The sequence below is a fragment of the Colobus angolensis genome, unplaced genomic scaffold, assembly GCF_000951035.1.
Source record: "Colobus angolensis palliatus isolate OR3802 unplaced genomic scaffold, Cang.pa_1.0 Scaffold7, whole genome shotgun sequence".
In the NCBI taxonomy this organism is placed as follows: domain Eukaryota; kingdom Metazoa; phylum Chordata; class Mammalia; order Primates; family Cercopithecidae; genus Colobus; species Colobus angolensis.
The window spans coordinates 4,136,242-4,163,668 of NW_012120709.1; positions in this window are offsets into that span (position 1 = coordinate 4,136,242).

Below are 27,427 nucleotides of genomic sequence, written 5' to 3' on the forward strand. Positions count from 1 at the left end.
AGGGCTGCTCCCTGGGACCAGTCAGGGACTTAGGTTCTTTGTATCTTGTTCTTTGGGAAAGAAAATAGTCAAAGCTAGCACCCCAGAATAATGCTTATGTTTTGGCCTGAAGGGAGAAATAATAAGCAAAGAACAAAACCTTTATAAATACATTATTTGAGAAGTACCCACATCTCTTCTAATTATGTCCCATTGTGCAGCACATAGTTATGTGGCAATATCTAACTTAAAAGGAAACTGGAAATGTAGTTTGTGACTAAATGGTGACATAGCTAGCTAAAACACAGGATAGACATCTATTAGGTTGGTGCAAAAGTAATTGTGGTTTTTGCCGTTACTTTCAGTTGCAGAAATTGCAATTACTTTTGCACCAACCTAATACAACTAAAAATAATAATGGAAAAACTGTATACCTATAGTGGCTGTGTGTGTGTGTGTGTGTATACATGTGAGTGTGTGTGTAATGGTTGGAAACAATACAAATATCCATCAACAAAAGAATGAATAAGTACTTGTATATTTATATAATGGAATAATGTTCAACCATAAAAATGAATTATTGATACACCAAAAAACATAAATAAATACTTTAAAATATAATGTTGGAGAAAAATAGCTGAATATAAAAAAGTACATATTGATTAATTCAATATATAATATGTGAAAACTGGCAAAATGATCTACAGCAATAAAAATATAAAAATATGCCTTTATGCATTTTTAGTTTCTACAAAACAGGTGATATCATTAATGTTTTCTGATTAGTAATTTTTTTCTTTTTTTCTTTGATCAATCTTTCTAAAAGCTTATGAATTTTCTTAGTGTTTTTGAAAAAAATAGCTTTTTATTTTATTGTTTTTCTCTGTTGTTTGTGTCTCTATTTTACTTATTTCATCTATTATTAATATTTTCCTGATTATAGTTAATGTGAGTTTAGCTTTTTTGTTCTGGAAAAAATTTAGATCATTAATTTGATCATTAACCGTTCATGTTAAATACACGTGTAAATTTATAAATTTACAACTAACCCCTGTTTCAGATGCATCTCATAAATTTTGATTTTTAAAATATTTTTCTTCAATTGAAAATATTTTCTGCTTTCTGTTGATATTTCTTTTCTTGATCTCTTTTTAAGTTTGTTAATATCCACATATTTGTGGACTTAGTAATTTTTGTCATTGATTAATAGATTAGTTTTTTCATCATTAAAGAACATTCGTTTTTTAAGATTTCAATAACTTTAAATTACTAAAATGTGTTTTGTGGCCAATAAGTTCTCTTCTATTTACGAATATTCCATGTGTATTTGGATAGACTATGAACCACTATTATAATATTGTGTAGAATATTCTATAAAAAATGGACTTTAAGTTGGTTAGTGGTATTATTCAAGTCTTCTTTATTAATGCAGAATTTTGTCTATATTTACTATGAATTGTGTTTTTACCCATCTTACACTCTGTGACTTCAATTGAAGTCCTCAAAACATTTAAAATTAATGTAATTACCTAGGTAATTTGGCAAAATTTATCAATTTTTCCATTTAATTTTCAGTTATTTAATCTGTTTGTGTACTTCCCACTTTTTCTGTGCCCTTTTATTTAAATAAATATTGTGATTGCATTTTATAACCACCTTTTTCTTATTAGCTATACTTCTTTTATTATTTCATTAGAAAGTACATCCTATATTTTTAACTTATCACAGTCAAGTTTAAATGATATACAACTTCATTTACACTGTGAAAATCTTGCTAATATACACATCAATTTCTCATTGACTTCTATTATACTGTTGGTGACATACAGTTTCCATATATGTATTAGTGTATATATTATATATATAGTATATATAAGTATGTATGTAGTATATATATGAGTATGTGTATATATAGTATATATAAGTAGATGTGTGTGTATATGTGTATATGTGTGTATATATATGTATAAACCCGAAATATATTGCTACATTTGCATTAATGATTAGAAAAATGTTTTATATTTTCTGATATTTTTGCCATGTCCATCATTCTTTATTCCTTTGTTTAGACCCAAATTTTAAAATCTGGTGAAAAAATCTACCTTGGTTTTTCTTTCCTCTTCTTTCTTTCTTTTTCTTTCCTTTTTTTTTAGTGTAAGTCTAACTGCTGACAGTATATTTTCTCAGCTTTACAGCTTTTGCTTTTCTTAAAATGTATTTGTTTTATGTCAGTTAAATTTCTTAAAATAATTTGAGTGTAGAATTCTAAGTTGACTTTTTTTCTCTCAGTATTTTAAAAGCATCACTCCTTCACATCTAATGTAGTTTTTAACAGTAAGCCACCAGAATCTTTTATTATAAAATGTTCTTTTTCTCTGGTTGTTCACAGAAAAGAATGTTTAGTGGACATTAATTCATTCTATGACAACCCTTATCATTACTTAGTATATTCATTTATATGAAGTCATTTGACAGCTTAATATAATCATAACAATGCCATCCTATGTATTTTGATTCAGTTCCATTTTGATTTAGTTCAATTAATTCAAACATTTCAGAATTTATCTCCCTGAAATGTTTGAATTTTCAAAATGAGAAATCATTTGCAATTTGCCTATTAGCAACCTGATATTTTCTGGCTGATTAATCAGTACTTGTAAAGCAAATGCAATTGTAGAGGGGTATCTTCTATGTGAAAAATAGTTGGTGTCGTTTCCCCAAAGCACAATGTACTGTACTATCATGCCTGTTTGATCTCTCTCCTGGTTTTTATTAAGTCTGGAATGTCATTTCCATTTTTGGCTAACTGAAAAATTCTTACCAATTCTTTAAGCTCATAGTCAAGATGATTCTCAATGATTCTTCACAGATATACCATTCGCATCTATGAAGCTTTCCCTAATTTTTCTCAACTTCCCTGTCCCATCTATAGGCAGTTAGTGCTCCTTTATATTCCCTTAGTACTATTTACACCACGATTTTATATCATAATATAAGTAGTTGTTACTAGTAACTCGGGCTTACTATACTGTATATTTAGTATACTCTCCAATATTGAAACAGTGTTACATAGAATTTAATTTCTGTAATAACTATAGTAGTAAGGTACAAATAGTAGATGCTGAAGAAAGTGTTGTTGCTTTTTTTATTGTGGGCTGTTTTTATGTGTAACCTATTCTTTCTTTCCTTATTTCATGCAGAAAAGTTGCTTTTATTCTACAAAAGGTTTTTGTTTTTGTTTTTCTTTTTTTTCTTTTTTACAGGTTCAGATATGTTTGTTACATTCTGTGGAGACAGAGAAGAAAAACTAGAACTAAAGCCTGGCCAGCATGGTGAAATGCCATTTCTACTAAAAATACAAAAATTAGCCAAGTGTAGTGGCACACACCTGTAGTTCCAGCTACTTGGGAGGCTGAGGCATGAGGATCATTTGAACCCAGGAGGTGGAGGTTTCAGTGAGCTGAGATTGCACCACTGTACTCTAGCCTGGGCAACACAGCAAGACCCTGTCTGAAAAAAAAAAAAAAGAAAAAGAAAAACTAGATTTTATAAATAATAACTTTCTATTTTCATCCAGTGAAAATATTATTTTCTTATAAACTATATATGTATAATAGTAGTTATATTTCTTAACATACATAATCATACACATATTTTACACATAAATACCTAAAATCTATGGCACTGAGACAGAAAGTATTTTCATTTTATTGATAAGAAAATTAAAACTCTCAAATTTAATTGCCTGGAACTATTTACAAATCTTTGTGCAAATTATACTTGACAACACTGGGCACTGTATTATTATTACATTCTCTATCTATAACAGCTAAACCAAAATAAATGATGTCTGTATGCAAATGATAACCTTTGGAAGTAGCAAACTGTCAATTTTACTGGAGTTCATGATTCTCTCTTAAAGTTAACAAATATGAACAATTTGAATCCTTGATTTTGATGTGTAGTAAAAAAATTCGGTATTAGAAAAAATATTTTATTTAAATATGCATAGTTTAAAGCAAAAATTAAGGTTAGTAATAAATTGTGAAAATCAGGAAGTCAGTACAAAATGCAATCCTACTTTGAATTTTGAAGTTAAAGAATCTATGATCGGATCAACTATTTCAAAGACATTTAATTACCAGATGTACTAATAAGTAATACTCTAATACTACTGCCCCCTCTTTTTTCCAATACTACTTTTATCTAATACTACTGCCCCCTTCATTTATACATGAGTCATTTTCTCAGTTATTATTACATATTTACCATTAGTAAAGATGTAGTGAATTTAGAAATGAGACCACAAGTGTACAGCCCTCAGTTACAGTTTAGTAAAGATATTTACAAAATTAACAGTATGTCAAGGAACAGTGCAAGGAGGACCTTAACTGAGAACTGCGCTCCGAAATTAAAGAATTTCCTCAACCTGCAAGATCAGGGAATGTTTCACTGAAAATGTGGCATTTAAGTTGAGCCATAGTACCCACATATATGCATTTGTAAACCCAAGACCAAAGAACTAATTAATGCAACTTATGACTCAAAGCAACAGAATCCAAAACTAAAGTGACTGGAAAATAATGAGTTTAGGAAGCATGCTTGTACCCAAGTTCCATAAGCACAAACAAATTACTTAAGTTTCGATTATCAGGTCTTCTATATGAAGAACACATTGGTGATATTTAAATGTAATAATTAAATGTGGTAATTTACTTAAATCACATGGTGGATAATAGGTTCTTAATAAAAGATAGCTCTCAGAGAGTGTGTTCATAAAAGCAATAACACTCCTTATGAAGAAAGAAGCAGTTATATTTATTTGCTTCTTTTTTTCTTATATACGTTTATCGTTCCACACCTTCTCCTCCTCTTCTTTTCTCAGCCTCTATGCTCATCACTTTATGGTATTCAAAGCAGAAACTCAAACCTAGTCCTTCATGATTCTGTGAACTGAGTTACTTAGAAGTTATTTTTATCACCACATTAAATAGGAGGAAACTTTTGATCCATCATCAAATGTGTTTTTGAGCAGCAGTATACATGCTGGTAAGTATTTGTTGATAAGACATAGCATTGCCTTGAAAGGAAAAGAAGCATCATATATTCATCATTTTCCACCTAAATAACATGACAGAGCAGTATGTCACACTTATTTCTTTTTCAACCAACTAACCAGTGCTTTTTCCTTCTCCTAAATACTTACATTCTCCTTTCAGGAGATTTTGTTTGAAAACAATCTTCAGTCATGCTATAAAGAAAGAAAGTTTTTAAACTGATTTTGCAGCATACCGAGGGACTGAATTAGGTAGAAAAGCTGCATGCAACATTTCACATGCATGTAAAAATAGATACCCTTTTAAATTAAAGAGACACATTTTTGTCCTTGAATATTCTTGAGGACTTCAAGCGGAACAAAAGTTTACAAGAAAACCAATTTTTGCCTTCTCAAAATAGATTTATGGCTCAGGCTCAAAGTTAACACTTTATAGCAGTCCAATTTTAACATTTGCACAGTTCACTTTAAATAATAATAAATTCAAGGTGTTACATTCCACCTTGGATGTTTATATACAGATTTACTGAAAGGGATGTCTGATAAATTAATATCTGATAGCCTGAGTATAATTTATTCAATTCAATAATCAAATCTTTTGTTCTGTAGTCATTGTGTTGTTTTTAACGCACAAATTATATCCAATAATCATGACAATTACATGTATTTTTAGAAGTTAAATAATGCTCACGTAACTGAACATTGTTTGAATTTATTTTAAAGAATGTTAGTTTATTTTTAAAGCATCATTCAAATTCATGAATAATCGAGTTCTTTGTGTTTTTACATAATATACACCATGTATGAAAAAAAGTGATTTTGGTTAAACAGAGATTAGATCAATAATTCATGAACATCTGCACAGAGTGATGGCTAAACTATTTTCATGTCATGAAAACACTGAAGTGAAATCATAATAAGAAATTATATTAATTAAACCACATTAAAATATTTTGTCAAACCAAAAATGCTTTAATCTGCCTTTATTTGACATTTAAACTTAATAACTCATCTAAAAGTCATTTTCTCAACAATAACTGATTATTTGAAATAAATATATAAATAATACAGCATAATAGATAACTGTGCTATTGTTTCAGGCTGAAAATAAATTATTAAAAATAATTTATGTTCAATTTGTACTATGTATACATATAAGCAGAATAACTAAGACAGTGATTTGAAACAAAGATTTTAAATTTAGCCTAGTGCAACTTGCTATGATGGTTCTGCCCACTACGCTTTGACCATTGGACCATCATTCTCCAAGTTTCATTTTCTTCCACTGTAATAAGGGATAATGGTATCTGTCATATGAAGTTGTTTTGTAGACTATGTGAGGGATTGTATCTAAATTTCCTTGGAAAGGTCTGCAAAAATCACCTATGTTAGTTTCTTCTAAACAAGAAAGATAAATTGAAAAAAAAAAAACCTTAGAAGTTGTTTATTTTATATGGATAAATAATACTTAGTATTTTTTTTTACATTAGTAAATAATATGCGAATGGAAAATATAACAAATAACACTGGTTGTGAATCTTGCTGCCAATTTTTTATTGTAGGTTGTTCTCATAGAATGCATTGTTAAAAGTATGACAGTGGTGCAACATGACTGCCAGAAATTCTCACCACACTATATGATTAGTTTTCTACAAGCTGATAATGATCTTTCTGTAAGGGGTATAGTTGCTTTAGTGTTCTTTCAGGATATTCCACAATCTCAGAATTTGAGAATTTCTTTTTCTAACATGACTATATTAGATATTTGAAATACTTAATTTGGGATTAACTCTGTAAAGGAAAGACATGTGGAGGATTATAACATAGGAAGGACAATCCACGTGACATCCTGGACTAAGGAGAGTGTTACTGGGCAAGCCATAGCAGATGTTATATAGCTGTACCTCTGAAACTGCACATACCTACCTTGAGCATTCTTTCGTCGATTAAGATCACCTTCCACCCTGGCATGGCCAGAAAATAAAACCTGTTGGATTGCTCTTTCTGCTCACTTCTCACATCGTTGGAGCCGAGGAGAACTTGTTTGGCATGATGATAATACTGAAGTAAGTTATTTTAAGAGGTCAGCTCTACACTTTCAGGGCAGCTCTCATAATCTAGTTGAACTTCTTTTGGAAAGTCTAGGTTCTAGTAAGAATGATATAACCTAAGAGAACAGACCTGACTAAGTACTATGCCTTTCTTCTTCACCTATCTTCTAATCCCAGGTAAAGTTAAAAGTAAGAATACCCCGATACAGATGATTTGGGGCTTCTTTGTTCACCATCAGAATCTATGCTAGAGAAAAAAAATGTAATCTCTGGTCTTAGTCTTCAGAGATTTAGTATGTAAATGTAGTACTATTTTAAGATGATAGAAATAATCTATTATCATCTTATTGTCTTAAAATCTGTCATCGTAAAATTGAAGATGGTTCTCTATCATCTTCCCTTCCACTTATTAGTAGAATTCGACCAATAGGTAAGCATTTTCACAATGTTTTCAGGAAAGGACTGGTCCTATTTTTGTTTAGTCTGACATTTGTGTTTCTCAGTCACTCTCACAAATTGATATCTGTCCTTTTTTTTTTTTTTTTTTTTTTTTCAGCTTAGGAATTGTACACGCTTCATGGGCACACATTACCCAAATGTACCATCTCAAGTGAAACTTCTTGAGAATATCCTACATGGAGGCATCTTGCCTCCATCTTAGATGAACTTGTCCACAGACCCAACAGCTCTCATATTTCTAGGACCTGGTTGGTTAAATGTGGTCTAACTTTTATTGGCTGAAGGTGACTTACAGGATTTGAAATGAATAAATTATAGCATTTTTCTATAAAAAGACAGTTAAGCTGAATATCAAGACCTGTATATGTCTGTGTGTATTTATAGAAATTTTAAAATCTAGTAAACTTTCCAAAATGTGTTCCCCAAAACATTAGCATTTCCTTCCATATTTAGCCGGCTATTAATAATAAAAATTGCATAGTGTTGGCCTCAGATGAACCCTACAACTCATGTAATAGGAATTTTGTCTGCTCCTAATTCAGTTCCCCAGCAAGATAGATGTTATTTCTTAATACAACATATGATTGTCAATGTGCAGGCTGTAAAGATAGATATTTATCCAGACCTAAATGCCAATATAACTATGCCATAGCTCTTACTAGAAAATGCTGTCACTATTCTAGAGGGAAATACATAAAATTGTTTAATTATATATATATATAATATATATATACACACACACACACATATGTATATATCCTTTAATTTAGGTTCAGGGGTACATCTGCAAATTTGTTTTATAGGTAAACTCATGTCACAGGGGTTTGTTGTACAAATTATTTAATCACCCAGGTACTAAGACTAGTACCAAATAGTTATTTCTTCTGTTGGGGTCTGCTTTGAGCAGATAATCTAGGCCTTTTGGATTTTCATCAGACCTTCGAATTTTGGCAAGTTACTTAACTCCCGTGTGCCTATTTTTATCATCTAAAACAATCAGTACAATAATTATATATGCCTCACAGGAATATCTTTATAATTAAAACAAGTAATCATATATAAAGCACTTAAAATAGTACCTGTCACATAATAGATCCTAATCACACAGACATGATTAGGAGATTTTTATTATTAGTCTTGGGTCCAAGTTCCTGGGTTATACATACCAAATACAAAATATCAGACTAACTGTATAAGACCCTGCCAGTTTCCACTTACTCTTAGGTATTATTTCTCATTTATCTCATCTTTATAGATAAATATAGATTTTTTTTTGGCATAGTTGTCCTGGAACCCATCATCTTTCATTATTGGACTGATGAATAATAGAGTTGTAAGAGTAACAGATAGTTACTCAGAGACTTTAAGGCACTTCTTATGACGTTTTGTTCCAGACTCTTCTCATGACATTTAAAATATGCCTCGAGTACTTCACAAAGAGCTTCTGCTCTTACCTTATTTATGGGAACGCTGATAATTAAAAATCACTTTCATCTGCCAGGATTATATTGTTAAAGTAGAAAAGATTATGCCTTTTGAATGTCAATTAGAGCAGACATACTCAACTTCATTTACCAAATTCAGCTCAGAGGCAACCACATACAGAAATCTGTCCTTATTTTTAAATCTCATGAGCAAATCCTCAAAGAATATTTATGCCTGCATTTATTTATTTGTTTTTCCTTGTTTGTTCTTTATATTGTGATCTTGAGTGGCCTGTTCTGATTTTTGGTTTGCATTTTGCTTCACTAATATGGGCAAGAATTTCTGCAAGTTGTTCATATTTTTTAAACCTTCTACTATGCCTAATTTGTTTCTACTACAATGAGCAGCATATTTCCTGAAGTAAGGAAATGATTAAAATTTCTGAGATAGTCTCCCTTACTCTCACAAGCTATTGTGAGTAAGTAGTAAAAAAGGGACTCTCTTAAGCTGTCCACATTGTGAGTTAGTGAAACCCACCTTGAAATCATTTTGCTGTATTCAATAAAAATTATCTATGCTTTAAATTTTAATCCAGGAATTTTACATCTCGAATTTATCTTAACAAAATATTTGGAGAGTTTAAAGGGAATTTTTGTACAATTTGTATACTAACTTTATTCATCACAATAATATTAATAGAAAAGAAAAATAATGTGCCAGCACGGTGAGTCACCCCTGTAATCCCAGCACTTTGAAAGGCTGAAGCGGAAGGATTGCTTGAGGCTAGGAGTTCGAGACCACCTTGGATAACATGGCCAAACTTCTTCTCTACAAAAAAAATACACAAAATAGCCCAGCATGGTGGTGTGTACCTGTAGTCTCAGCTACTCCAGAGGCTGAGGTGGGAGGATCACCTAAGCCTGATAGGTGGAGTTTGCAGTGAGACAAGGAGATCACACCACTGCACTCCAGCCTAGGTGACAGCATGAAATCCTGTCTCAAAAATAAAAATAAAGAAAATAAAAATGATGTATCATTACTAGTGATATTATATTAAATGGAAAAAAATATATAAAAATGTATATTAATTGCATGTAAATCGTTATGATAATTAGGTATGGCAAAGCTGAAATGTTATTGGCTATCATTTTGTCTATTAATCATAAAAATGTGTGTGTGTGTATATATATATATATTTCTTTGGAATTTATTTTACATTTGGCTCTTCTCCATTTAAACTAATCTTGTCTTGGCACCTCAGTGAGGTAAGGTACAAAGTTGGAATAAAATAAGTTTAATCTTAGCCTCTAAACTAAATAATATATTAGGAAAATTGTATGCTAAGTCAAGAATCTGTCTTAATTTCCCTTCCTTTCTCTTCTTAGAGAATTAGAAATATCTGGGCTATAGGAGTAAGAAAGAGCAAAATAATTGAAAGCAGGTAGATATGGGGATTTGAGGTCAGAGAGATTCTGTGCTTTCTTTTTTGAATAACTGGGAAGGTGTTAAACTTTACAGGAATTCTACCGATATTCTTGTCCCATATAAGCATGATGTGAAAGTAGTAAATTAAAATCCTAGGAATTGGGGCATATAGTCCTAGCAAGTGGTAGATAATAGAGTATCCTCATTCTGTGCAGTGTATAGTGACAGAAAGATGGCATTAATAATTTCCAGGTTCCAAGAGTTCTTGAAATTATGATGAGATATCTGCATGTAAAAAAGAACAGAGAAAAACAAACAAAGAATAGTAATAACCATGAATTTAGTAGGAATCATGAAGATGAGACTTTCCACTATTGGTTAAATGGGTATTCAAGATAAAATTTAAATTCAGGTTAGAAATAAAATTAAAATTTTATATTTTGGCATCTGACTTTATGGTTAGCAAAATTGGTGATTAAAAGTAATATAAACAAAACAGAGCATCTAGGTAAAGCTGGTAGATTAAATGGCTACATCAAGTTTTGCTCTTTTTTAAACCCCTCTATGCAACAGTATGGAAATTATTTTCAAAACATATGTCTAGGAGAAAATGAAGAATGAGAGAAAAGTCACCATTGTAGTTATGAAACCGTGAACAGATGAACAAAAGATCAAGGACAGAATGGATCCAAGGAAAACAATTCCCAAGCAGGCAATGGGGATGCCAATCACTAACCAGTTTTGCACTTTACAGTCCTCCTAACCCATAAAATTTGGTGGTACTAGGCACCTCTGAAAGTATGTGTCTGCAGGCATGTTTGTTTAAATAAAGTTAGGTGGTTAAAAGTCAGCTTAAGAAAAAGCAAGAACTTTCTCTCATTTGTGCAGCCAGAAGATGGACTTAATACCATTATAGCTAAGGCTTAGTGGAGATTGGAGTATACACTGAAATCAAAGGATTAGAACATTTGCATACTGACACCACCCTCTCCAGTTTGATCAGAATTCCAAACTTGGTTTCTGAAAACCTGAACAGCAATACCTTTTCCCAATAAATAAAAAATTGGGCTTCCCTGATATCTGAGTACATCAAAAAGACATTCCTAATGTATTGATATTGGTATTTTCCAAAGTTAAGGGCCAGGAAAATCACCTTGCCCAGGATACTTACTGTTCATAGTTAGGTCTCAAGCCCTCAGAACTCGTAACCAGCTTTTGAGTCTTCAGTGCTTGAATACAGGAAATCAAACAAATGTTATTAGACACGTGATAACATTAGACAGGACCACCAAAGGAAAAAAAAAACACAATTTACAGGAAACAAATCACACGTTTAAAAAAAAGCTTCAAATTTTGCATTAATATGTTAGAGAAATAGATGTTATTACCATTATAGAACAAGAACATAATATAATTCAGAAATGAATATTCAGGGAACATATAAGAGCCCTAAGCTCTTCTACATTAAAAATATAAAAGAAGGGGGGAAAAGTTTATTAGAAAACTTTGAAAATAAAGTTGTAAAAAGACCGCAGAAGATAGCTTAAAACAAAAAATAGGTAAAGAGTTGGAGAAAAAACACAGAAATATTAGGGGACCAATCCTATATAGGAATAATAGAACTTCAGAAATAGAAAAGAGAACCAAGAGAAGAAAATCATCATTGAACTATGCAAGGACAATTCTCAAACGGGAAAGACAATGCTTAGATCAATGAATGATAGCAGAGCACATCGTCACTATATTATAGTACACATGAAACTAAAAGAGAATCTTACAGAGAAGAAAACGTGAGGACAAACGGAGTAACCACATAATTTATTATGTAAATCAGAACCTCTTTGATATCACAGAGGGTACTAGCAATAATTATGCTGTATAAACATTAAAAGACACTCTTGGACAAATTGGGACACAAAAACTATATGTAATAATATAATCAATCTATACGTAATAACATAATAAAGATGACTTCATTTTCATAGCAAGATTGAAAATAGAATTTTCAGGTGTAGCTTCTTCAAAATTCAAAGGAAAAGATTTAAAAACTGAAATCCTATTTTTGTCCAAAACATATGTTAGTGTAAAGTCATTTTGATATATACCGCATTTAAAATAAAAACAAAAGAAAAATCCCAAAAGATAGTTGCTAGAAGATGTACTCTACCGAAACAAGGGGAAAAAACAACAAGAAAGGAATGGGGCACAAGAAAAAAGATTTAAAAATGAAGAGAAATAAAGAAATAGTTCACGTTTGAGATTACGGTGAAGGAGGATCCGTGGTACAACAGATGGAGAAGGCTAGCAAATCTGAAAGTAGGATAACAGTGTCCTGAAAAGACTCACTTAGGAACATTAATTGATGGAATGCATAATGTGTCTAAACTTCAAAGAGGTAATTAGATAATTGCTGAGGGTTTGGTGTTGCTGTTATTGTTTTAATAAAAACAACATTGAATACTAGGTAACTAAAAATCACACAAATGGTTAACTTTCAGGAAAACAAAAGTGGTGTGAGAAGAAAGGTTAATTATGGTTAATTGAATGGCTCTGATGTGAACAGAATTTAGAGTCATAGTAAAGTAAACAATGAATGTTGATCTAAACAAAATTACAACATGACTGTTTTGAAGGAAGGTGAATAGGGTAACTATGCATGTGTGGTGAGTGAGGTTGAGGGAGAGGTGTGTGTGTGTGTAAACAACTAAATTGTTATATTGCATACTAGGAGCAAATAGTACATTCCTAAAACTAAAAAAATCTGAAGAGGCAACATCAGCATGTGTTTGTACAGGCATGAACATAAACACCAAAATAATTACTTAAAAGAGATTAAAAAGTGTTTGCTTCTGGTGAGCATGAGGTGCAAAAAAAAAAAAAAAAAAAAAAAAGAGAAGCAGATGAATTTGTTTTTTTACTGAAAATCATGTAGAAGTAACTGATTATAAGTATGTTAACATATCTGTTAAAACTGGTAGAAAATGTTTAGAGGGTAATGAAGATGAAATACATAGAAATTGAACTGTGCCTTCTTTTAGGATTCCATGATGCACTCAAGATTGTAGGGACTCTAGGCCATCCTCTCTCTTCTCTGTATAACTATCAAAATAATGTTTCAGATGAAAGGATATTTGAATCTATGTAATTCATACTTTGACTGGATGCATGATTCTTTGCTCTGTCATCCAGCACTGTATGCAGCATACTTAAGCAATAAATATTGTGAGATGCATACCTGCACTGTTGCACTGCCTATAGATAATTTGATTGATGTAGATTAAAGTTATATGGGGATACTCCCAACCAGACCAAGTAAAAAGACTTAGCCTAAGCAAAAATTAAGGGATCACAAAATTAAGAATGCCATCGAGGTCATTAGGCAGAAAGAAACATAACTAGACTTAGAATTTGAGAATGCTGCTTTAATTAAGTGGCAATAGGTTGTGATAGTGATGGTGGGGTTCCTTGTGAAGATTAAATTATATATTTGAAGTCTTCTGTTAGATAATTAGATGCACAAATGTAGTTAGGTTTGATCTAATTATCTTAACTTATGGCCAGTACACTGAAGTTCAGTCTTAAATGAAGACAGGCTACAGAAATAAATAATGTGAGAATGAAAAACATTTCCGTATCTGTTTACAATATGGGTTAAAATGCAATTTATCAAAATAAAAAGGACTTAATACAAGTAGAAAAGGTTTGGCATAAATTAATGAGAGAGGCTGTGATTAGTGATAGCAACAATGAATACGTGACACCAGTGTCACCAGAATTAAATCAAACAAAATTTCCGAATCTTTAATTCTTATTGTCTAAGTAGATGAGCTTAGTTCTATATCACATATAAAGGAGCTTACAGTGGGAAAAGTTAAATAGATGGCCTGAAGGTACATAGAATGTACTTTGAAGAGCAACGTGTTAAACCCAATTCAATCTGGTTACATACTTAATGTAGAATTCACTACATTGTAGTACCCTTCTGCCTTATGCAATGACTGTCCTGTTACTATTGCAAACTATACTCTACTAATGCCTTCAATATTGCCAATGATCTAAGATGAAATACTGAAGTTACAGGCAATTATTTTTTGATAAATAAAAGTATGAAGTACCGATTACATTTTTGATGGTAAGTATTTGACATTTTAAAGTTATTTTCCTGGTAGAAAAAGTTATCTTCCTTGGTCAGAAGAATATTCAGGCCTCACTGTACTCTGTTTCTGACTCATGGTATACTCTATTTTCCCTGATGCTTTTACATTACTATTTGCATTTAGTAAAATGTCGCTTTCCTGAGATTTGGAGCTTATCCTTCTAAAAGCACGCAGAATCCAAAATTGTAGATCAGATAATCCTTTCTTAAGCACAGGTTTTTCAATGAAATTACTTTTATTTAATGGTCTTTGTTTACCAGATTTTTTTTCTTCTGCTATGAATAATAGGAACATAAGGAACATAAATGAAAATTGAAGCAAGCAATCTTGAGCTTGAGTCACTAAACTTCATTTGAGGAAATGCATTTTTATTATATATAGTACATTTCCTCTGAGGTAAAACGTCCATATTTTGTGTGAGGTATATATACGAAATTAAACTAATAATTCATGTACTCTTCTGTATTATAATGTCAAATAAAAATTCCACTCTCTTTTCAAAGTCTGTAAGCTCACTGAGATAAATATTAAGCTGTAATTTATTATATTCTCAGTTTAAATTTATCTAAGGAACAGCATAAACTTTCTTATTCAATATTGAGAATATCATCTAGCATGTGAATTCAAAACATGTGTAAGAATCACCTAAGTGAAACATCCAGCACAGTGTCTTGTATATAGTATATGTTTGAGGAATAAATTCATTATTTTTTTTAATGTATATATAAAAGATAGAAGGAAAAGAAAGAAAGAAAAATTTCATTTATTTTGGTATGCTACCCCAAGAGTCTGGACAATGTGCTGTATATATTGATTGTTTATTGTTTTTGATACTATCTAATTTCAATGCAGTGGATATTATAAATATAGGTTCCTTGGCACAACAACTGAGTCAACAACTAGGGCAAAACCAAAGAAACTCTTGCTCAGAAAAAAAATGACAAATATTTCAGTTATATTACCATTTGCTTTTAATATGTCATAAAGACCAATATATATGTAAGGCAACAGACAACTCTGAAATACAATGAATTTTTTTTTTCTAATTAAACTTACAAGTGGTCTTACATTTGCTCAGGAAGGAGAGGGAAGCAGAGAAAACTGAAGGAAGAGAAAATCAACCTAACTGCTAAGGGCTCCAAATCACAGAGTGCATGCAGCCTGTGCACCAGTGCAGCCCAGCAGATTATTTGCTGTCAGTTAAGCACTAAAAATGAACATTCATTCAAATGAACTTTAAATGAATCAAAATCTTTCCAACTGGCAAAAAAAAAAAAAAAAAAAGGAAGAAAATAACATAATTTCAGTGAGACAGAAATAATCTATAGAAACGTCAATGCTCAACCATATTTGGAAAACTGTAAGTTACTTAAAGTTGGAGACTAAAATGGAATAAGAAATATCAATCAAATCTTATAGATACTATATTAAGAGTAAAGAGTAAATGCCATGGAAAGTGACTGCACAATGGAAATAAATAAACTTCTTGGAATTACTTCATGATCATTTGAGGTTGTGGATAGAGTCACCCTTTTATCAAGATAAATACATTCGCTTGTTGATTTCTGTTGCATTAGGTCCACCTGCTTTGGGAGGTAGCTATACAGAACATGCACTTGAGTGCACATACACATACATTATGTTGGTTATATAAACTATGGTGCACACATGCAATAGAATGTTATGTAGGTGTAAAAAATAAGGAAAAAGTCTCTAAAAGTTGTGACAGAGTAATTTTCAGAATATATTGCTAAATTAGCAGAGTGAGGAGAAACGGGAACACTCATTTGCTGCCGGTGGGAGTGCAAAATGGTATAGCCACATTAGATAATAGTTTGGCAGGTTTTTTTTCACACTTTAAGCACACTCATACCATATGATCCAGAAATTGCCTTCTTCGGTGTTTGTCTAAATAAATTGAAAATTTATTCTCACACAAAAATCTACCGATGGGTGTTTATGACAGCTTTATTTATAATTGCCAAAACTTGGAAGTGGCAAGATGTTCCTTAGTAGCAGGATGGATAAATAAAATGTGGTAATCCAGTCAATGGAATGTTGTTCAGCTCACAAATGAAATGAGCTATCAAGTCATTAGAAGACATGGAGGAAACTTACATGCATATTGCTAAGTGACAAAAGCCAGTCTAAAAAGGCTACATATTGTATATTTCCAACTAAATGACATTCTGGGAAAAACTAAACTGTTGAGACAGTAAAAAGTTCAGTAGTTGACAAGAGTTGAGAGAGAAAAGTATAAATAGGTGATACGATTTTTAAGACAGCAAAATTATTTTTTTATTACGTGGTGAATACATGGCATTATGTATTTCACAGATTGTATAAAAAGAATAAACCCAGATAGCAACTGTAAACTTAGGAGATAATGATGTGTCAATGTAGGTTCATCAATTGCAACAAATGTACCACTCTAATGGGAGATGTTGATAGTGAAGGGGGATGTGGGTATATGGAGGTAATGGAGATATGGAAACAGTAATTTCCATTCAATTTTGCTGTGAACCTAAATCTGCTGTAAAAAAATAAGATCTATTTTAAAAAGCAAAATGATATATATCACTTTGCAAAGTAAAAAGGGGGAAACCTGCTTATTTTTGTAAAAGAAAATAAGACGGATGAAACAAAACCAATGAATTTGGTTGTCTAGAAGAGATGGGTAGTAACAATTAATGGAGGAAGTATCACATTTTAAAGTATTTTTTTCACATGGTTTTGACTTCTAGAAATAAATTATTTTGCATATTAAAAATAAAATTAATAAATATTAAATAAAATCTAAAATTGAATACAAAACAATCTAGCTGCATGCCAAACTAATAACACATTCACAAAGAAGGGGAAAAATAGAATTACTAAGTAATTTTACTATATACACAGTTCATTAAAATTTAAAAGAACTACAAATAAATCTTAAACATTAATTAGCACTTTTGATATTCTTATGGTATAAAGATATCAATTTCATAAATATTTTGTATATATCATAGTATTGAGTAAATGAGTAATAAATTGGTATCGTTGACAGCCAGAATTGTCAGCATGGAAGAAAGTTACGCAAAAGTGGAATGGGTGGATTACAAGGAAGAACTTTGTGGTGTTGGAATGGAATTGAGGATTTAGTCTAAACTCATAATTTATACATATGTTATAAATATGTACGTTATTTTATATCACAGATAAGATATATGTGTGTATGTTATATACACACACAAAACATATATACATACAAATATATACATATAAATACATATGTGTGTGTGTGTGTGTATATATATACATATCTGCTGAAAAGACCAAGAAAGGGAACAATGATCCTGACCTTGGTTTCTAGATATTCTCCCCATCGAAGGAAGCAGAACTTTTTGAAGAAATGACTGATTCTGGAACTGATGAAGCAGAGCTGCAAAGGCGAGCCTTGAACATTGTCTCGTGCCAAAAATTAGAGAAGTGCCCAGAAATTGATAGAGACATATAGAAAGAACATATGATCTTTCAGATGGCTAGGGAAGGGCCTTTTGCACTGCACTTTCTCCTACTACAGGTGATCTGGCTTCTGTTCGATCTCTTCTAACTACTCTTAGCTCCTTCTCCTAGTGCTACACCAATACCTTTTCCTGTTGGAGTCTCTGAACTGAGGCCAAGCTTGTTAGGGTATTCAAATCCAGCTACTTTCTGGAATATTAAATAACTCACCGGAAACCAGTGCATTACTGGCAAGCTGTAAAATGGATTATAGTTTGATCTCAGTTAATCTAATGCAGCCTTGAATTTTTCTTCTATACATTACAGCAGATGTACAGCCTGGGAAAAAAATTAAAGCAATTTTCTGTCCTTACTGTCATAACTCATGCTTACTGCCAATTCTTTTGTAGTCCCTGTCCCTGTCTTTTTTCCTTTCCAAAAAATGATGAGTTGATATCGCAGGTACTGAAACCAAGTGACACCTCTCAATAACCTGAGGAAGTAAAAAGGTAGTCTACCCCAATTTTTGACCAATGTCTGTCTCTCATATAAGCAAACACACATACTTACATGTGTGCACACACAAACACTATCACAGAAAATGTATGCATATGTATACATTCTTTTCACTTAAATTGTATTATGAGTATTTTACATATTATTGAATCATCTTTGAACCATGAATTTAAAGACTACATGATATTCTAGCACATGGTTAAGCTAAACTTTCTCAATAATATATTAATCAATAGTATATTAGTTTACATATAGACTATTTTCAACATTTAATAACATGAATTACATTGTCATAATTATCACAGCATAAATATTTGATAACATTTCTGATTATATCATTAAAATAGTTTCTAAGATATACAGAGACAAAGAGCTTAGACAGTTTTTTTGTAAAGAGACCTATTAGGCTGGTGCAAAAGTAATTGCTGTTTCTGCCAATACTTTCAATAACTCTGTATAATTTCTTCAAGTGACCTTCTGAATTATATGAAAGCAACGAAAGTTATTGTCAATTAAGAATGTATTAATTGTTAAGGTATTTCACAATGTTAGTTTTAGAAATGAAGCATTTGTAATGGTGACAGATCATTAACTTGATTATTTTCTGATTTAGCAGATACCTCCAGAGAAGAGTATGACCCCACTTTTTGGCCAAAGTCTTTTAGTGGCTGACATTTTGTGGAAATAGTAGATGAGGACATAAAAGAGCAGACTGATAAAACTTAAGTAATTTATGCCATATGGGGGAACTTCCTTCTTAGTTTATCTTAAAGTATTTAATTGTGGTCATCTCAACAAAGGCTTATTACAGTAAGACTTTGTATTTTACCATTCTGATTCCTCCACAGTATCCAATAAAGTGCATTTCTGTATATAATAAATATGTGTTAAATCGAAATAATTTAAATTCCTTTTATCTAAATCCTATTAAAAATTCTGAGAATTATATTGTTGTAAGTATAGACCCTTATTTTCAAAACAAGTCTGAGACAAACATGTTTTTACTAGATAAAATAAGTAAAAGATAATCCCTTGCAAATACCTGTATCATAACTTCTCAATTTCAGATAACTTTTGCACTTGTGTCAGTTTTTTAAAGTTTAAATTGTGTACCAAAACTAATATATCATGTAACAGCACTTTCTAAATGGAAAGTTTTGTAATGAATTTTCTTTTACTGGTAAAACTGCTCTTTAGCGAGAAATCATAAAGTTATATCATTGATTTAGTTATTGTATGAAGATTTAAGATCATTTGTGATTGTCAAATAATTCGGTTTATAAGCCATATGAATAAAATATTAAATGCAACATATTTCAGATATTTGGTCCATGCAGACTATTCGAACAAAAGTTTTATTATTTTTAAGATAAGAACATAGTAATGATTAAATTACTATTACTATATAGTTAATTAATCAAACTATACCCTCAGATGGCAATCTATGCTGATGGTATATTATGAGTATGTTCATGGTTTTTATCAGTATCTAAGACTCAATTGACAATAACGTGGTATATACTACTAGTTTAAAAGATCAAAATATATATATAAACTTGTTGTAATTTATCTCTTCCAAAGCTATATAGTTAAAACTAATCATTATCTACAGATTGATTTTTCTATTGTCCGAAGTTTGATCACAATATAAATGGCTTTCATTTGAATAAAATATCTATATTTTACTCATTTGTATCAATCCCTAAAAAATTATAATTAGACCAGAACATATTTCTAATCTAGGAAATGTATTTTCTTCTGTAAGATAATTTGAATATAGACATGTAAGTTAAAGTATGTACTTTTTTATGTGGCGATTGTAAGAAGCATTTTCTATTTTGCCATCTAATAAAGTGGATGCAGCCCTGATGATCAGTTGAAAAAAAAAAGCTTCTATCAAAGATGAGTTATAAGCTCTCAATTTACATTCCCTGCTACATGCCCATTACAAATGAAATTTCTAAGTAAGATATATTAAATGTAATTGCCTAGGACTGGCCTTTTAGTGATACAAACATAGTCCTTTAGTGAAATATATGGTATTAGAAAAGTTATTTCTCTTATGGAAAAGTCAGCAGTTCAGATAGATACTTAGGCAAATGTTAATGATTTTGTCACTACACTATATGGGAACCTTTGTTTACATCTTTCTATTAATAATAATGCTCTTAATAACCAGTATAAATTTTGCTGCAATAATGCGTTTGCTCTCTGATTAAAAAGGTCTGTCCACTAAACACTGCAAAGCTGGGTGGATATTCAAATAATGGGTCTGAATATTTCAGAAAACTTGAGAGAATTTTTTTAAGTAGTGAAATTCCATTTCTGACAATGGTACAGTAGGCAACTCAAACAAACTTTCCATTCGCTGAAGACAACTACAAAAAATTTGACTAACTTTTTAAAAATATGCCAGAAAGAGATAAAAAGATAGAGGATGATAATGAGCCAGGAGTCAGGAATGACTCAAGTCTTGGAGTCGTCCAAGCTTGGAGCTCTGCATTTGGGGCCACTTTCCCTTCCATGACTAATTCCAGAAGGGTGGCTGAGAACTCTGAGGGGAGATTTTCACATATTTGCAGGGGCAAGAGAACAGAATTGGAACATAGGGTCCTCATAGGTGAGGAACACTGGTGACACTTTTTATTCTCGCTTGGAATGCTAACAGCTGCACATGAGGAGTTGGTTGCACTGGAAGCAGATAAACCCTAAAAGGACTGTTGCTTAGCTTTAAATTACCTCAATTCCTGAAACTATAATAGTTGTCAAGCTATAATAGCACCTGAAAACATTTCAAAATGCAAGTGTCCCTGGAAACAAAGAAAAAGCCATTCTGGAGGAAGATGATATCATTTAGGCCTAAAATTATTTCTATAAATGACTTACCTAACACAATGATGAGTACACAGTATAAATAAGGCTACATGTAAGAACAAAAGACAACTAGGAAAATTAACAGGAAATAAAAATAGAACTCAGAAGTCCAAGTGATTGGAGTAGTCATAAAAATACTTTAAAATAACAATGCATGTTATGTTTAGGAAGATGAAACTAGTTTGAAAAACTTGCAAAAAAACTGCTACTTTCAAAAAGAGCAATATAATAAAGGAATTAAGAACTCAATGGATAGATTAAAGATAAGTTAATTATAGTTAAATAAAGAGTAAATAAACTGAAAACTATGTCACAGAAAATATTTAGAATAAAGTATAAAGATTAAAATAGAATTTAAAATACAAAAGATAACAGACAAGACAAGGAAGACACATCAAGAAGGCCTAATATATGTTTAATTGGAATCTAAAGAAAGAAAAGAGAAAAGGGAGAAGCAGTTTATGAAGTTATAATAGCTTAAAAAAATCTAAAACAACTTTTAAAAACAATACATTCAACAGGCCTTAACATTTCTAAGAAAGATTTTTCAAAAAGCAATTTACACCTCAGAAATTTAGTGTCTCAGAGCAAAACCTCTGAAATGCAAAGACAGAGTAAAAAAATGGGAAAAGGTATCAGAGAAAAAAAGACATAGTATTTCAAAAAATCAAGAGTTTTGCATTAAGATATTTCCAAATAGATCCTGAGGCAAGATTGTGCACACAAATAGTTTATTTGAATGGTGACGAAGGAAACATAGTTAAGGGAATCAGGCTATAAGAAAAAGAAAGAAGTTAATGTAAGTTGTGTTAGTTGATCAATTGACACTTAATCCTGCTGAGAATATCCAAAAGCCTCTGCAGAAACTTCCTTAGAATTACACATCAGCTGAGGACTGAGGTTCCTGTTTTTATTCACCTGCTCTTATCCATCACTGATTGAAGGTTACTCTTAGTTCATTAACTTCCAGGCACTACCAGCCAGCACCACATGGGGGCCAAATATGCTTTTGTAGCTAAAAACAAATTTTAGCTAGATTTGCAGGATATGGGAATAAGAACTTGCAGTGTACAGAAATTATCAGAGCTTAGGAGTTATCGGAGGACTATTGAGCACATATGCTTCACTTCTCAAAAGAAAAGACAAAGGCTAGAGAAAACTGAATGAGAACTATTAAAATGACCAGGTAAAATAACTGTTACACTCAAATTCTATAATCAGTGAAAATACTCTACATGAATACTGAAGGAAAATCATCTTGAAGGAATTCATCATCAAGTCATTCTAAAGAAAGTAACAAAGATCGTTAGAAGAATATCCTTAATTTCTCTTAAAGAGACAGAGATTCAGGGAGGATTAAAGAACAGCTAAAATGTTAAGTAATGGTTGTATAAATAGAGTATTTAACTTACTATATAGATCAATAAAAACAATAAAAAATAAAAATTAAAGCTTATAGATTGAGAATGGGTAAGTAAAATTAAAAGAAACACTCTGAGAACTTTTGTCATGGAAGAGAAAGAGAATAAGTACTAATTAATAGTACACTTCAAGTAAAAAATATATATTATAATTTTTAGCATCATCCCTACAGGATAGTAAACATGTATATAGTTTCAAAGTTATAATGCTTAAATTTGGAACAACAGGAAATAAAATGACTACAGAGAACAAGAAAAAAAGGAATAATAGGCAATTTCAATATACAAACATACCTCATTTTTGCACTTCACTTTATTGTGCTTTGCAAATACTGCATTTTTTAAAAATTGAAAGTTTATAGCAACTTCATTGAGCAAGTCTATTGGCACTATTTTTCCAATAGGATGTGCTAAATTAATGTCTCTATGTCACCTTTTGGTAATTCTCAAAATATTTTGAACTTTTCCCTTTTATTATATCTGTTATGGTGATCTATGACCAGTGATCTCTGATATTACAATTGTTCTGGGGTATCACAAATCATGCCCATAAAAGATGGCAAACTTAATCAATAAATGTTGTGTGTGTACTGACTGCTCCACTAACTGGCCATTCCTCTATCTCACTCCCTTTTCTTGAGACACAACTATTCCCTGAGACACAGCAATATTGAAATTAGGCCAATTAACAACCTTACAATGGCATTTAAGTGTTCAAATGAAAAAAAGTTTTGCATGTCTCTCACTTTAAATCAAAAGCTACAAATGATTAAGCTTAGTGAGGAAGCCCTTTGAAATCTGCAATAGCCAAAATCAAGGCCTCTTGAGCCAATTAGTTAGTAAAGTCGTGAAAGAAGAAAATTTTGTGAAGGAAACTACAAGTATTATGACACTCATCACATCGACGATAAAAATAAATAAATAAAAAAAAAGCCTTATTCTGATAGAAAGATTTAGTGGCCTGGATAGAAGATCAAAAGTGTCACAGCACTCCCTTAAGCCAAAGCCTAATCCATGGCAAGGCTCAAACTTTTATCAATTCTACGAAAGCTGAGAGAGATAAGGAGGCTGCAGAAACAATGTTTGATGCTAGCAGAGGCTGGCACATAAGGTTTAAGGAAAGAAGCCATCTCCATAACATAAAAGCACAAGTTTAAGTAACAAATGTTGAAGTGGAAGTTGCAGCAAGTTATCCAGATGATCTAGCTAAGATCATTGATCAAAGTGACTACATCAAACAACAGATTTTCAATGTGACGAAATAGCCTTATGTTGGAAAAAGACACCATTGAGGCCTTTCATAGCTAGAGAGGAGGAGCCAATAACTGGCTTGAAAGCTTCAAAGGAACTTTCTTAGGAGCACTCTCTTAAATGCTAATGCAGGTGACTAAGTTGAAGCCAATGCTTTTTCATCATTATGAAAATCCTAGGGCCCTTAAGAATTATGCTAAGTCTACTCTGCCTGTGCTCTAGCAATGGAACAACAAAGCCTGAATGACAGAACACCTGTTTGCAGCACAGTTTACTGAATATCTTAAGTCCAGTATTGAGACCTACTTCTCGGTAAAATAGATTCATTTTTAAGTATTACTGCTAACTGAGAATGCACCTAGTCATCCAAGAGCTCTGATAGAGTTGTACAAGGAGATTGAAATTGTTTTCATGCCTACTAACAAAACATCCATTCTGCAGCCAATTGATAAAAGAGTAATTTAGACTTTCAATTTTATGATTTAAGAAATACATTTTATAAGACCCTAGATACCATAGATAGTGATTCCTGTGGTGAATCTGGGAAAAGTAAATGGAAAATCTTTTGGAAATAATTCACCATCTCAGATGTCATCAAGAACATTCAAGATGCATAAAAGGAAGTCAAAATATCAACATTACCAGGGATTTGGAAGATGCTAATTCCAACATTCATAAATGACTTGGAGGAGTTCAAGACTTCAGTAAAGGAACTAACTACAGATGTTATGGAAATGGCAAGAGAAGTACAATTAGAAGTGGACCCTGAGGATGTGAATTAATTGCTTCAATCCTATGATGAAACTTGAACAGATGAGAAGTTGCTTCCTGCAGAAAAACAAAGAAAGTAGTTTCTTGAGACAGAACCAACTCCCGGTGAAGATGCTGTAAACATCATTGAAATGACAAAGCATTTAGAATATTCATACGCTTATTTGAGAAAAGAACAGTAGAGTTTGAGAAAACTGCCTCCAGTTTTGAAAGAAGTTCTACAGTGAATAAAACGCTATCAAATAGCATCAGAGAACATATTACAGATAAATCATTAAAGGAAGAGTCAATCAATGCTGCAAGTTTCACTGTTGTCTTATTTTTAGAAATTGCCACAACCACCTAACTTTCAGCAACCACCATGCTGATCAGTTAGCAGTCATCAACATCAAGGCAAGATCCTCCACCAGAAAAGAGTCAGACTCATTTAAGTCTCAGATGGTTGTTAACATATTTTAGCAACAAAGTATTTTTAAATTAACATATACATGTTGTTTTCTTAGACATAATGATATTACACACTCAAAAGACTTGGGTACAGGGCAAACATAACTTTAATGTGCACTGGAAAACAGAAAAATTCACATGACTTGCTTTAGTATGATATTTATTTTATTGCAGTGGGCCTGGAACTGAGCCCAAAATATCTCAAAGTTATGCCTGTATATGACAAATAAAAGCAGTTCGTGTTATTTAGGTTTACATATAACTCTATTTATAACTTCCATAAATATAAATGAACAAAATACTGTAATTAATAGAAAAAGATTATCAGATTAAATAATCTAAAGCCAACCATAGTGGGTTGAATAGTTGCTCTCCAGAATTTAAGTCTACCAGGTGCCTTAGAACATGACCTTCTTTTGACATAAAATCTTTGTAAATGTAACTGAGGTAGAAATTAAGATGAAATCATGGTGACTTAGAGTGGGCTCTAAATCCACTGACGGCGTCCTTATGAGAGACAGAAAAGAATATATGTGGACACAGAGAAGAAAACCATGTGAAGGCAGAAACAGAATGGGAATTATGCTGCCATAAGTCAAGGAATGCTTGGGGTTACCAGAAACAGGAAGAGGCAAAAATGGATTCTTCCTTAGAGTGTTAGGGGAATGATGGCCTTGCTGATATCTTGATTGCAGAGGTGTAGCCTTCAGGACTGTGAGAGTACTAATTTGTGTCGTTTTAAGCCTCCAAGTTGTGGCAATTCGTTATGGTAGACCTAGGAAACAAACAAAGGTTTACTCCTGGGAAGTGGGCTGCAAATATAAAAACTACTAAGAAATTTGGAAGTGGCTTTGGAAATGGGAAATGGCTAGAGATTGGAAGAATTTTGAGTCATGTAATAGAAAAAGTATATATTGCCTTGGAGAGACTGTTGGTGAAAATATAGAAGTTATAAATACTTATGGCGAGGTCTCGGACAGGGAAAAGAAACATGATATTTGGAACAGGACGAAATGTAAACCTTGTCATAAATTGGCAGAAAACTTGACTTAATTGTTTCTATTAATGGGTGAGGAAAAGAACTTGAAAGAATTCACCTAGGATATTTTGATCAAGAGATTTCTAAGCAGAGTTTTGAAGGTATGGCCTGGACTCTTTTCATTACTTATAGACAAAGATATATTGATGAAGGAACTGTTAAGCAAAAGGGAAGCAACATTCAATGATTTGGAAAATTCTCAGCTTATCAAGACTGCAAATGATGCTAGAGCATGCTCTGGAGAAAGAGTAGAGTGTGACTGGACAACTTCTGGTAAAGACATGAGATAAGTATAACTCATGCATCCAATCAATCATCTCCACAGAAGCCATAAACAGAGGTAAGCTATAAAGAAAGGATCTGTGGAGAATCTTTTTTTTTTTTGAGACGGAGTCTTGCTCTGTCACCCAGGCTGGAGTGCAGTGGCTGGACCTCCGCTCACTGCAAGCTTCTGTGGAGAATCTTTTAACAATGTGGATCCCTTTGACAGACACAGAGACCCTCAAGATTTTTCAGAATGTTATACCACCAAAAACACTGGCAGCTTGGACTGAAGAGGTCAGAAATAGGATGAAATGAAAAGGCTGTCATTATTTGGGGATTCTACAAGCAAAACATGTTCTGATAGAGCACCTCTGGCAGAAAACACGTGTTGTCCTTCAGAAAAATGAAGAATAATTCTGAGGGAAGAATTGTCACAAAGGTAATTACAAAGTTAATTCCAGAGATTGGGGCCAGAGAACAGACCACCAAGTCTAAAAGGATTACGCCTAAGCCTTGAATTTATGGAATCTACTCTGCGAAGACTTGGAAATAGTGATCCTTTACTCCTACAAATTTCTACCTGTGATTATAAAAATATCTATCTAATGCCCATACTATCAGTGTGTTTTAAAACTAGATAATTTTGTTTGTTTTACCTGTTCACAGATGAAGTAGTATTTTGACCCAGGGTGGACCATACAAATTCCCAACCAAACATGGTTGAGAAGGTTTGGATGATGAAACTTGGTACTTTAGAAATTTTCTCTTTTAGTGGAAATTTACATACATATGTCATTTTTATTATTTTT